This window comes from Columba livia, chromosome 2, assembly GCF_036013475.1.
Source record: "Columba livia isolate bColLiv1 breed racing homer chromosome 2, bColLiv1.pat.W.v2, whole genome shotgun sequence".
Classification (NCBI taxonomy): domain Eukaryota; kingdom Metazoa; phylum Chordata; class Aves; order Columbiformes; family Columbidae; genus Columba; species Columba livia.
In genome coordinates this window covers 61,650,286-61,663,865 of record NC_088603.1, presented here as the reverse complement: position 1 = coordinate 61,663,865, position 13,580 = coordinate 61,650,286, and the positions used below count along the sequence as shown (strand labels likewise).

General features: G+C 36.5%; 1 protein-coding gene across 25 annotated transcripts in view; it reads left to right on the top strand.

Moving 5' to 3' along the window:
* Window positions 1–13,580, top strand: part of COL15A1 (collagen type XV alpha 1 chain) — a 132,804-nt gene that overhangs the window by 26,953 nt on the left and 92,271 nt on the right. The gene's annotated exons all lie outside the window — the stretch shown is intronic.

The following is a 13,580-nucleotide window of genomic DNA, read 5'->3' as shown; positions in this document are numbered from 1 at the left end:
AAAGTATTTACAGACTAGGAAGTCTTCACAGATACAGTCTAATGTATAGAAGAAAAGTCAGTCTGGACATTTTATGTATGAGTTGGTAGTAAGTAATTTTCTCTGTTTGAAGCTGTAACATAGGAGGGAGACATCTGTAGATTATTTTACATGTATGCAAAGGAAGGTCACCAAACTGACTTAAAAATCGTCAAAACCCATCTAATAATTTGCATCATTGAATAACCATTAGCATATCTAGGTTTAGACGGATGTAAAAACTTATTCTGTATTACAAGAAAGGAGAATAATAGTGTGATCAATACCTTTTGAAGTTGAATAAGTGGGTTTTCCAAGAGCTGCCTGATTTATGGATGTATTCAGTTATAACTGAATTAAAGTCCTGAGATTGTATTTTGAGATATGCTCAACAGCAGCAAAGATTTTTTAATAGATTTTCTTTAAACGTTTTAGGAATAAACTACAGTAATGTATTCTGCATCAGTAATTAGGAACCACAAAAAAATGTGGTTCCACAATCATTAATAACTCATCTGTGCATTATACAGTCATGAAAAGGTATCATTTTATATCAATCAGGCAGGATGTTTCACTGGTTCAGACGAAAATTTGCTGTATGCCTGCATCTGATCCAGATCAAAGTACTAGAACACGGCAGTCCAGGAATACATGTATTTCAGCTTAATGCTCAAGGCATTCTACCATATTTACTTTATATTATAGTACAGGTGAAAAGATGAACAATTCCTGGCAGATTGTAAAGGCAGTCTATACAAAGCCAAACTAGAAAATGCTGCCTTAAAATTAAGTAGTGATGCTATTTTTATACCATTCCAGAAACCCTGGAATCTAAATTAATTGTATTGTTAAACTATCCCAAAATTATAATCCGAAAAGTTTTGGCATGGCTTCATGTTTTATTGTACAATGAGATAATGTGCATCAATGCATCTCTTAAAAGAATTACTTTGGTATCATAACAAATCTGCTGTGCTGCTTTCATGAATTAAAAATAACTGTTGTAAAACAAACACAACACAGGTGCATGAAAATAATCACTTCACAAGGCATTTACATGCCCTGTTGAACTGATGTTCTCCGGCCTTTACAAAGTCTCCTTTTCACTCAAAAGTGGCATAGTTACTTGATTTAATTAGTGGCTATCGTAAGTATATGTTACAGTCCTGTTAGCAGTAAAATAAAACAAAATTAAAAAGTAAAATAAGTAATAATAAATAATAACAGTAATAACAAATAAGTAAAAAATTAATTTCAAAAGGGAAGTATGTTATTTTTCCAGTTATCTGTGGAGGGCATGTGTTTTTTTTCCTCACTTTTCAGAATATTATTCTTGTGCCTTATATCCACTATTTATTTTTCTTCAAGAGAGTAAACCACAGCCATTCCTACTTGAAGTGTTCCACATCTTCTTGATCCTTGTTGTATTTAGGTGCAGCAAGCATGCCAGAGAATTAGCTGTGTGTTTTCATTCTGTCCCACTACTGGACTAAGTACAAATACGAGTGCCTATTTCACACTTGTCTTAATGGAAATAAATGAGCAATAAATATCCAGTCTTTAGTCTGAAATATCTGTACCTGCCACATAGGCAAAGCTGGATCAAGCAGCATAAGGTCCCATTGTTAGCAAACACTTCGCTAACTGCTTCAAAACTAGACTGAAAAGCTCTCGTTCAGAAAGAAAATCTGTGACCGCATATTGTTTTAATGTTTATGGGTATTCCAGAGTGGTTGCATAATTTGAATGAATTCATCATGCTTGTGCATTCTGGATCATGTAGTCCTACAAAGAAAAATTTTTTCATTATAAAGTCACAACAGAATACGTTAAATTAAAACAAACAAACAGTACACGTCTCCAATGGGACTTCCAAGTGGGAAGTCAATCAGGGCTCTCTTCACTATGAAAAACATTTTCAAATGGAAGGATAAGAAAAAATGGGAATAAGAAATACTTTACAATCTATTCATTGATACTTTTAGATAGATATATAAAGAGATTATTTTTAATATAGAGTAATATATGGCCTATCTGGATACCTTTTCACCTTTTTTATCTCTCAGGTATTTAATTCCCTCTCCTGCAAAATGTTGTGCCTGAATACTTTCTGTTCCCTTTGTTTTTTTCAACACACGTGCACAACTGTTCTACAATTGTACTGTTACAATCAGTTCCGGATGAAGGTAAAGGGTGAAGGAACTGTAAAGGTAGTCTTGCCTACCTGTCTCTTGGTCACAGAACCACAGAATCACAGAAGCACAGAATGGCTGAGGTTGGAAGGGAAGTTTGAAGCTCATCTGGTCCAACTCCTCTGCTCAGCCAGGGCTGCCTACAGCTTGTTGCCCAGGATCACATCCAGACAGTTATTTAAATATCTCCAGGGATGGAGACTCCACAAACTCCCTGAGTAACCTTTGCCAGTGCTTGGTCACTCTCACAGTGAAAAAGTGTTTCCTGACGTTCAGAGGGAGCCTCCTGCGTTTCACTTTGTGCCCATTGCCTCTTTTTCCAGCCACCGGGTGCCACTGAAAAGAGCCTGGCTTCATCATCTTTGCACCCTCTCTTCCCATATTTATATACATTAATAAGAATGTAATAAGAATGTAATAAGAATGTAATAATAATAAGAATGTAATAAAGGTCCCTTGATGGACCTTTAAGAAAGTTGCCTCTAATAGCTACAGAAATATGAGTCTTCAAAGGACCCAAGTTCTCTTTTATCCAGCCATGTTTCCTGTGGAAAATGTGTGTGTGTGTGCATGTGTATTAAAAAAAACGTGTACATAAAGAAGCTCAGTCTGGTTCCTTGTAACTGTTTCTTCCTCGGCTTACAAGGAAGTCTTTGCCACAATATGAAGTTTTTGCCACTGTGACCAAACCAATAGACCAGGGTACCACTTTCTCAAAAAGTATTTATGAAGTCAAGGAAAAGGCACAAAAGGAAGGACAAAAACAAAAACATCCACTCTTTTTTAACTACCTATACTATGTTGTCGTTCAAATACAACACTACTTCATAAATAGATTGTTATTAACAGACTGCTGCCATGAGGTATATTACTAAGTAGTTATTACTTTTAGCAATTAATACCAGTTACTATTAACCACCAGAAGTTGCAAAGCAAGAGAGGAGTATAAAGATAGTGGCAGTATTGCCGGTATCTTTTTTGAACACTGTTTTTCCTCCAAATAAGAATGTGTATCTTTCTGTTGGCTCCCTTTCAGAATGTCACAAATCTCTCCTCTGGTACTCAAGTCTAGATATCTACTCACTGTTTTTTAAATAAACATCTTTATTTTCTTGCTTATGAGAATTTGCTAGGTCACTTCAGGTCACTGCAGATGTCCACATACCAGATATGAGAGTGCAGCCAAATATATTAACATCTATGTGGCTTTGGCTATGCAGTCATGTAACAGAACCACAAAATTTCAGCTGCAGAAAGAAACATCCTGTCAGATCCAAGATAAATATCTTTCCCTGTTGAGTCTGAAGTTCTGCAGTTGCATTCTATAGGTCAATATAATTTTGTGACTATTTTCCTTAATTTAAAACAGCATAAAAACCCCCTGTATAGGACCCCACAGGCTATATCAGCTATTTTGTTGGTGCTACTCCAAAGCAAGTGATGCAGCTGTCAGAGAGATCACTGGAAACTGACCTGGCTCACAAAGAAGTTAATCTTCAGGGAAAGTTCCTGGGGAGGCTATGGGGAAATAGATACTTTCTATCTCTGTATTGTAAATTTCAATGTTCTGGCTATACCTGCTTCTCTCAGCTGCAATGATTATGCAAAATTGTAATTTACATTTCTATGGAACATATTTAGCATTGAAACAAGTGGGTGATAATTAAACAAGAGGGAAAGGAAATAACTGATGAACACAGGTTTGGTTTTACTGTCAACCATATGTTTCTGCATTTGCAGAGTCTCAGTTTGGGTACTGGGAGTAGATGCTATATTATATAAAATTGTCACAGCTGTACTTAAAGCAGCGGAACTACCATAATTCATGTATTTTGCATACAGAGTAGCATGTAAAAAGAAGATCGAAGCTCACTGAGTGCCACCAGAAGTTCTAATGTTTGACTTTCAGGGGATGAACCTGAACTTTTTTTGTCAGTGGGACATTTATGACTTGCTGGATGCCAGTGAAAAATCAGTGAAGGTGCCCACTGTATAACTTAGATGTTTTCTATTGAAATCATGCTTATCTGCTGAGCCATTAACCTTGAAGGAGGACTGACTGAGACAGCTTTGAATTTTTCCACTTGCTTCTCTCTTGTTAATCACATTTTCTGGTACTTGGTCTTTTCTTAAGATAAATTTTTCCAAATGATTTGACAGTGGAGTTTCCAATAAATGGATTTACAAAGACAAACCACTATAGCAAAACTATAACTAGATGCATCAACTTCTAGGTTTCTGTTACAGAAGTCAAGCTGAAAATGTGACCTTAATTTAAGCTATATCACATGTTGCATGCATGCATGCATGCGCACACGAGTGTAAAGAGGGTGATCTCTTCAGTTATGGAATACACTTATTTCTCAAATACTTTGGCCAGCAGAACTGTTTATCTCTGTTGATTCCAGAGCAGTCATGCTGATTGGTACATGCTCAGAGAAGTGTGCATGGGTATTGCTATTGAATTACTTTGGTAGTTTGTAAAACAAACAAACCCATATAATTTTAATATTATTTTTGAAGACTGATAAGAGAATGAGAATATCTAGATCCTGTTCACTTTACATTTTTTTGATAGCTGTGCAAATACAAGAAGGGAATGGGACAGAGAGGGGTGGAGGTCTGGAAGCTTACTGTGACATTTTTCTTGACAAGAATGACATCATATTCAGAAGAGACTGAAGACTTTGATGCCTGTTGGTCTTATGCAAGCTGATTAATGTTTACAGTTCCGGCAGCAGCTTCTACAGCATATGCCACAGAACAAGAATAAGCTGTTGTATGTTCTCAGGGGATAAGGGCTGCAGCACTACCTAGAATACTTTTCTAAAAGCTTAAGGTATGAAAAATGACCGCTAAAGTTGGAGCTCAGAGCATTGGATGGTACATCTCTGTCCAGTGCATTTGGTAAAAAGGTGCTACAGAAAATCAGAACTAAGATGAAGTCTTATTTGACTATATTTGGTATGGTGGAGGAGGAAAGTGATTCCAGATGGTGGAGGAATTAAAAGGAGGTGAGAGCAGACTGCTGAAAGGATCTGGAGAAGTCACTGCTCAGAACTCAGAAATCTTAGTCTTTAGCTTCCATGATGCTATGATTTCTACTACCTGAAGGCTTCTGTTGAAATACTGACACATCAAGTTGCATGCTTTAGTTCAGACATAATTAAAACTGTATGCAACATAGTTGTTGTATTACTAACACACATCTGTGCCTATCACCAGTGAAACTGGTGAAACCAGTGTCTTACAATACAAATGAGGGTTCAGACAGAGAAAATAAAGTGCAAAATCAGTAATAAAATCCAAAAAATGCCAACAGCCCTCTGCCTTGTTGCATTTATTCAGGTGGGTTTCTTTTTTTTTTTTTTTATTTTTTTTTTTATTTTTTTTTAATTTCTGAATATTCAGTTCAAATGAGCATTAACAAAAGATGCAATGAATTCTAATGATTTTACTTTTTCTTTTCATGACAATGATTATAGCCTTGAGAAAGTGACCTTAAAATTTAAGCTAAGAGTACAACATCTGTCAACTAACTTTTTAAAAGCAGAAAGCCAGCATGCCAACACACTTTAAACAGATTTATAAATTTTGGATACAGATGCAAATCAACTATATTCTTCATGTTTGGGATAGAATGCAATTGAGACTTATCTGGAAAAGACTTTCAACTGTATATTAAACATTAAGACTTTAGAATAACCACTGTATGCTACTTTTATCTTTTTGTCTTTTTTTTTTTCAGCTCTTGCATTAAATATTTGCATTAAACATTTGAGTGAACTAAAATGTAATATTCACCAAAAACAAGACTACTGCTATTCTCTATATACTGTGGAGGAGATTAAGTTATTTTCAGCCATGCACATGTAAAACATAATATATTCTTTGTTTGAGGAGAAAAAAAAAAAAAGAAAAGAAAAGAAAAAAGTTTGTTTTTCTGCCTTTGGTCATACAACTTTAAATCCTGAATAAAATTGAACAGATGATTCAGTTATTCTAGACATAATCTATTGATTAATATATATTGTGTACAAGTAGTGGAGATCTGCTCTTGAGGGCAATAAGTTGCAGAGACAAAGTCATTAGTTCAATAGTTAAACATGACATGGCTGTTAAAATTAATTTTAGTAAGTTGCAAAATGTATTATCTCGTATTTCACCTTGAGTCAGTCTTACTGTTAATTACAGTGGATGGTTTCCCTCCTACAGAGCTGAGAGACTCCTGTACATTATTTTTTCTAAGCTTAGTCTAAAGTGTTACAAGAATATTAAACTAAATTGACAAAACTCCAACTGACTTTGTAAGCAAGATGAAAGTGCTTTTGCTTCTGTGTGATCTGTTATTAGGGGACAATTACTCAAAGAAATCTGTCCTGAGGTTAAAAAGTAGCTGTTAACACCACACAGAAATAACTGCCCCAGCTTTCTTACCCTTTAATATTTTGATGTGAAAGCCACGGCAGGTGAAGTTGGTCACCATTTAGAAAATTAATGTTGTTACAAAAAGAACAAAAATGTGATGCAATCAACAAGATTGAGCTTTTTGACAGAAGAGTATTTAAAACAGCTTTTGGCGAATGTGGTCCTACTGTTTGCTGGCTGGATACAGCAGAGTGCAAATTGTCCTTGCCTATACTGTTTCTGACTGTGTGAGCTTTGTCTGGCCCTAGGCTGCCACTAACAGCTGTGCTGTGGGATGTGAGAATTTATACTAATGAGTCACTTCAAAACAAGAAGGTCTTTCACTTAGGACTTGAGACAGGATTCTAACTTACAGCTTTTTGAACCAGCAATGAAATGTTTAAGATATTTTGTTTAATCCATTCAGTGCATTCACTGGGGAAATGACAAAAACATGAGCATGATAAAAGAATATGTGACCTACACTAAGATAGAAAATTAGTGAAATATAGCTCTTGGAAAATGAAATTATTGGGAAAAGGAAGATGGAACAAGTAGGATCAAGTTGCCTGGATTTTTTTTTTCCTACGTTTTTACTAGTGCTTTATGCTATAAAAGCATTTAGCTGTAATAAATATTAATGTCTGATACAATACGTATTTTTAGATTTTATTGTTCCCATATGATCTACCTCACAATCATTTTTCAACTTCACTGAAACCCAGCCCTTTATAATATCAAATCTGTTAGCTACTAAATCTAATAATGTAGAGAATACATGAGAATATACTTAGAAAGGTAAAAAACAATAATAAATGTTGGGTGCATAAACTAAAGAACATTTATAAAAGGGATGCTTTTAGAAGACAACAAAAGTCTTCCTAAGAACCTGAAAGTAAAACTTCAGTAACGAAGTATGAACTTCTGTTGCTTAACATAAAACAACGGATAGCTTAGTCATCTATGGGAGGAATGCAGTCCACCAGGTTTCAAAGTGCTGTGTTAAGTGCCAAGGATGTATAAAAAAAGCCCTTTAGTTTTCATATTTTAATAGGTCCGTAGCCCTAAATTTCAACAAACAAACTGAATTAACAAAAGAAGCCACACACACACACAAAACCCCAAGACCAAATTAAACAAAACCCAAACAAATAAAAACAACCAAACAAACCAAACCAACCAAACCACCACAACCTCCAATTATTGCAATATTTTTATTTTACTATTCTGATCTAAACCAACCTGGAATTAAGTGTTTTTTCACTCTCAGATTAGTGGAAGGTGTCATAAAGCTTTGCCTAAAGCTTTGATAGTGTCCTATAGATGTATCAGTCTTCATCACACAGAGACCACGTCAGTCTGTAGAAGCTACACAAGTATATCAGCTATTTCTTTCTCTCATGTCACACTCAAAGACTCCCTGCAGACAGCCTTTCCAGCTATATTTGGTATAATGCTTTGAATGTTCTTGTGTAAGCTTGAGGCTCTGCTTGCAAGATCAAACTGCACACAGCATACAAATTTGGCCTGAAGTCAAGCCTCACTAGACGTACAGACTCTGTCTCCTAGCTATGTGATGGAACAAATGTCGTGAAAGTGGTATGAGCAGGGAGCATGATATCTCTCTTCTTAGGGCAGCACTGACTACACAAATGACAGTCTGCAGCAGGATTTTCTGACAGGAGGGAGAATCCTGACTCATTCTAAGTGTCACAGGAGAAGAGAAAAGGCATGCTAAATTACTTGTGGGAAATATAGGGAGATTGTAGCGTATCAGGTCATTTAATTGAGCTAAGAGATATGGTGTGGTAGGTGTTAGGAGGGAAGGAGCATTTCTGGGTGAAGCTTTCTAATTTTCACTGGGTAAACTGTAATCCACAATTCCCATCTGCTCATATCCTTCACACAACCCTGGTCTAAGGACAGAAACTTGCAGTGGAGATGGGGGATAGCAAAGAAAGTAGGAGCAACTGCAGGAGATTCTGCTTAAGTGCTCTCTATCCTGGTTTCCCATTAAGTTTCTTTATATGGGATGAGAATTTATATCCAGGTCAGTGTGCCAGACTATGCCAGCATCTCCAAATAGATGTCTGTTTTCCCACATTTGGGCAGAGACTATCTGCTGGCATGTACAACTGTTAAATCTAAGAAAGTGTCAGATGTCTCTCCCAGCACTTTAAAAAAGAACTGACTTTATCATCTTAGAAACAGATTACCTTGGCAAGGAAGTGTTGATCATGGCCTAGCAAGAATTTTCTTCTTTAAAAATCAAGATTAAAAAAAAAAAAAAGAGAAAACAAGACCGGTAATGATTTTTTTTTTCCTCATGAAAATATACAGCACACTTAGTTTGATGTATTTTGTCTGATTTCCAAGGTCATTGTGAAACAAAAAGGGAAGGGTGATAATTCACATCTGTTTTGTTATGACTGTAAAGGAAATTAAAACATATGCTAATTTAGATGTTGTAAAAGAGTACACACACCAGACAATGACAATGGTGATTCATAAGCAATGTTCTTTCCTAAATCAAAGCTCCAATCTGATTTATGAAGTGCTGTGTTGCTTGTCTAGAGGTGAAATGCAAAAGCTCCTGCTCTCCTGCAACCATTAAAGGCTGCTTGCCTGTCTAGCTGGCAATGATATTGCCTGTATCTTAGTTTACATATTTACACCACACACAAAATTTCATTTCATAAAGCCAGTGTCCAACCTTGTCACAGATGTGTACAATTGGACAGATGCAATACTTAAACTTGGGGTTTCTGAAAGCTATCATAGAATATTATTTTTATCCCATTGCCTTAAAAGAATATGAAAAGGAGCTGCCAGCAAGGCTGGTGCAGCAGTGAATAGCAGTGACATGAGGTTTTCCTTCACAGAATGAAAAGCCAACTGCCGTTAGCGAATGAACTTTTATAAGCATGGAACAGGATTATTGACAGCAGCTCTGATAAAAGTGTTTGAAGTAGAACAGGGGGAAACAGTAGGTGAACTAAGTTATAAATTAAAAAGAAAGGGAAAATAATAATTTCATTCAAAAGCCAGCACTCACCCGAATCACATTCCCAGATCTCTGGAGCCATCCAGGCCATTCCTTGACTGAGTTGAAAACAGCTGTCATGATTTTAGCTACAGGGTGGTTGGCTCCTTACATTCAGCAAATAGCATCTGTTTGAGCATGTTATTCTGGCTCCTTTATGTACTTGTTAAGGTTCATTAGCCTGCAGGAGAATTTGGCTAAATGTGGCAGCTGATGTACCTGAATAACTGTGTTAAAAGTCATTTCTAGCTAAAAACATGATGGATTAAATAAATGTGAAAATCCTTAAAATAACAGATGAACAAATACTACTGCTAAAAATTAAGTGGTTGGGGCCAAATATGGCAGTCCTTTATGTGCAGCTTCAGTCTTTGCATTCATGTGGATGCAACAGTCCAGCTCAAGCATCTTCTTACAGCATGGAAGAGAACAACAGCGCATTCATTTTGCGGTAGTGCAACACCAAGTGGTCTCACCATACAGTTCTAATAATTTGCTTTTACTTAAAGGACTTGATGTCAATATTTATTTTCTTTTTTTTTCAGACTTGGGCCTTTGGAACTGTACGTTTCAAAATGGTGCTAAAATGGGTAATTCTCTCTATGTCAGGGCTGACAGCCTTGCCTTTGAATGCTGCTTCTGATATATTTTCTGGTGGTAAAAGTGAGGATAAAAGTACACTGACAGTGTTCTTATCAGTCACCATGTAGTCTTTGACTTTGTTGAAGCAGGGTTCCTAAAGCCTATGTGCTAGTATACTTTATACCACTTTAGAAGTTAAGTTGCATGGAAGGCAGTGCATTAGATAGAAACAGAGACTGGTTTATATGAGCTTTGTTAGACAACAGGAAATAAAAATAATCTCAGGTTTACAATTAGTATTTGTAAGAAATGTCCAGATTCTAGGTATATTTTAATATAAACCTTTAAGTTCCTTATAGCATTAAAAAAAAGGGGGAGGAAGGGCAAGCAAATTCACTTTTGGTAATGGATTTGCATACACTTAGAACAAGAGTATATCACTTCACCTGCACTTGTTGAAAATGAGTAAACAAGTACATAGATCCAGAGATAAAGACATTGTTAGTCTACTGCAAACCCTGCGACGTTCACTAAAGGAGTCTCTCCACTGATTTCAGTGGAATGACGTTGATCTGATGAGGCCTAATCATTCAGTGGTTTTGGATGAGGCCCAGCACTGGACTACCTTGCTCCACATGGGGAGGCATGAGGAGGAAGCAGCAGTATGAGGTCATGTGCATGTGCAGTCCAGAGAGAAGTCCTCTAGGTCCCCAAAACTGAAGATCCAACCAGGCTCTGTGCCCCAGTTAGACTGACCAGGGATTTTTTTCTGTGTCTGTGTTCTTTCAATGGTTCAGAGATCTTTTCTACTGCTCTCAATTATGCAGTACAGATACAGCCTGACCTTTGGATATGTCCTTCACCCGCACCTAGTTGAACACAGGTCCATTTTCTTTAAAGGTAAGAGATAAATCTGCCTATCTGGATTATGAGAGAGTGACATGCCTCCAGAAGCTGTTAGGTTGGAGCAAATTGCCTTTTGGTGTCACTGGTTACTTTTTGCACTCTTTCTGTAAAGACAACTAATGCAACTGAAAGAAGGTTCCTAATCTGAAAGTTACAGTTGGGTTTAATAAGCCAAACGGTGTGAATCTGGGCCTTTCTCTGCCTCTGCCTCCATTCCTATTTGTAAGATATAAATACTAGTTTTCTGCTTTAACAATTAAAGCAAATGTAATAAGACCTCCAAGCAGGAAGGTATTTTTCTTTCCTCTGTACTTTACCCCTTGTGAGCAGTGGGAAAGTGTTTTGGATCCCACAGGTCTGTGATTCCATCCTGCTCAGTTCATGTGGCATGAAGGTGAGGTATGTTTCTCTTGAGCTACACATAACTGACAGTGATCTGGAGAAGGTCAGATGAGTACCAAGGCTTAAGTCACAATATCTGTCACTTCTCAGCTACAGTTCCAAAAGGGCTCCCATGAATGCCATTTCTATACCAGTAACTCCATTTTTAGGAACTTCTCCAACTTCTGCCCTTCTACTATCAATATCATGTTTCTTTTTTGGTCTCCTTCTCTGTTTAATGAGTAAACCTTTCTCCTCTTACCTGTTTCCAAAAAAGCTTTGCTTTTTTGTTTGTTTGTTTTTTGTTTTTTTCACTTGATTTTGAGTTTCATGGTCTTCCACTGTTACTGATTGCTGTGCTAAACACACAATAGGTATCTTCCAATGCCAAAATGGTGGTTTTTTAATTTTTACAGTTTCAGTAGTGAAGCATTGTGGTAATCACATGCAAAAAAATACAATTAAAAGAAGCAAAAAACTCCACTATTTTCATCTGCAGTTTTGAAATCATCCATATATTGATTTACAAGATGATTTTTACAACACGCCAATACTTCTTAACTGGTCTCTGAAGCTACTCAGTGGGAATCTCCAGCTATCAGGAAATTCTATAACAATTCCAACTATAAAATACAGTAACAAGTGGTAACAAATGCAAAGTATATCACAGCTCATAAAAATTTATGGTATCCTACTACTTACTTTTTCTGAGATAAAATATAATTAAAATTAAACCTGCTTCCGTACCACACCTTCCAGTGCCCCAGGTGTAGGAAACATGGACATGAATGGGATGGATTCTGGACACTCCCCAATATCCAGTGGCTTAGTAGCAATACATGTTTGAAACAAAATTATACTGATGCCACATAGTGCTCTGCTAGCTGAAATTTACTGAAAATACCTATTGATTTAAGAGAATAAGAGGGCATTTTTGTTTTAACATAACTGCAGCAATGGGACATGAATTTATCTGAGATAACTGAATGGGAACAAAACTTGTGGCTGTAAGTCCATATTCTGCTCTTAACTGTAACTGTAGGTCCTAATAAATCCATTAAGAGGTGGGGATGAGCTGTACATATAGAATTTGACAAGAAGCTTCTTGGTTTGCTTTTCTGTATTGGATACGTACAAGCTTCCACCCCAGTCTCACTGAAGTTTAGATAGTTTCTGAGCCTTCTGACTTTTTTTATTTAAATGAAAATCCAGATTCTTCTTTACTGTCATGTGCTGCCATCTTTTGCAAATATGATTCATTTGTTTCAGAGCTTACGCTAAAAAAGTGGTTTTGCCTCTGTATGTTACTGTTTGGTAAGTGACTAAGAAACTGCAGCTGCACATACTGTGTAGGGAGAATTAGAAGGGGTTTTTTTGCATTTACCAAATCTTCCTTTGAGAAAGAGAGGTGGGAAACTACAGTTCAATTCATTAGATTTGCTTCTGGGATGCATCCTTCTATCCAAGTTGGATAAGCTGATTCCTGGCCACTGTAAATGTTCTCCATCTGCTTTGTAGGTCACTTTTCATGTGTTCTTTTGAAGTAGGTTTGGTATCTGCATACAGATTGTATATTCTCCTCCAAGCTTACTATTTTTCTTACCTTTTGCTCTTGAGTAATGGCTTATGCATTTTCTTTGTAACTGAGGTTCGCTTGTGTGTGTATATGTGTAAATATAAAACATGACTCAACATTAGATGCTCAGTCAAAAAATTATTAACTTTGATTAGGAAGACACAAAATCTATCAGGAAAAGCATTTTAAAGTGCTAAAGGGAAATAGACTCTTGATAAGGAGCTAGTTTTTCTGTTTCTAAATGTAACTTCTATACTTTCTAAAAATATGTAAGGAAAATAGTTTCTGTATGGAACACATCAGACTTTTTCCAGTCAATGAGTTACCTTAGCAACTAAGTGCCAAAGCTAAAACACAGAGAAGGTTATCGATAAGAATTTCTTTAAATTGTAACATCTTTGGCTCAGGGACAACATTTTACCAATTTTTTCAAAGTCACTAGGACAATGGAAACTGCTTTCCTGGGCAACGCATA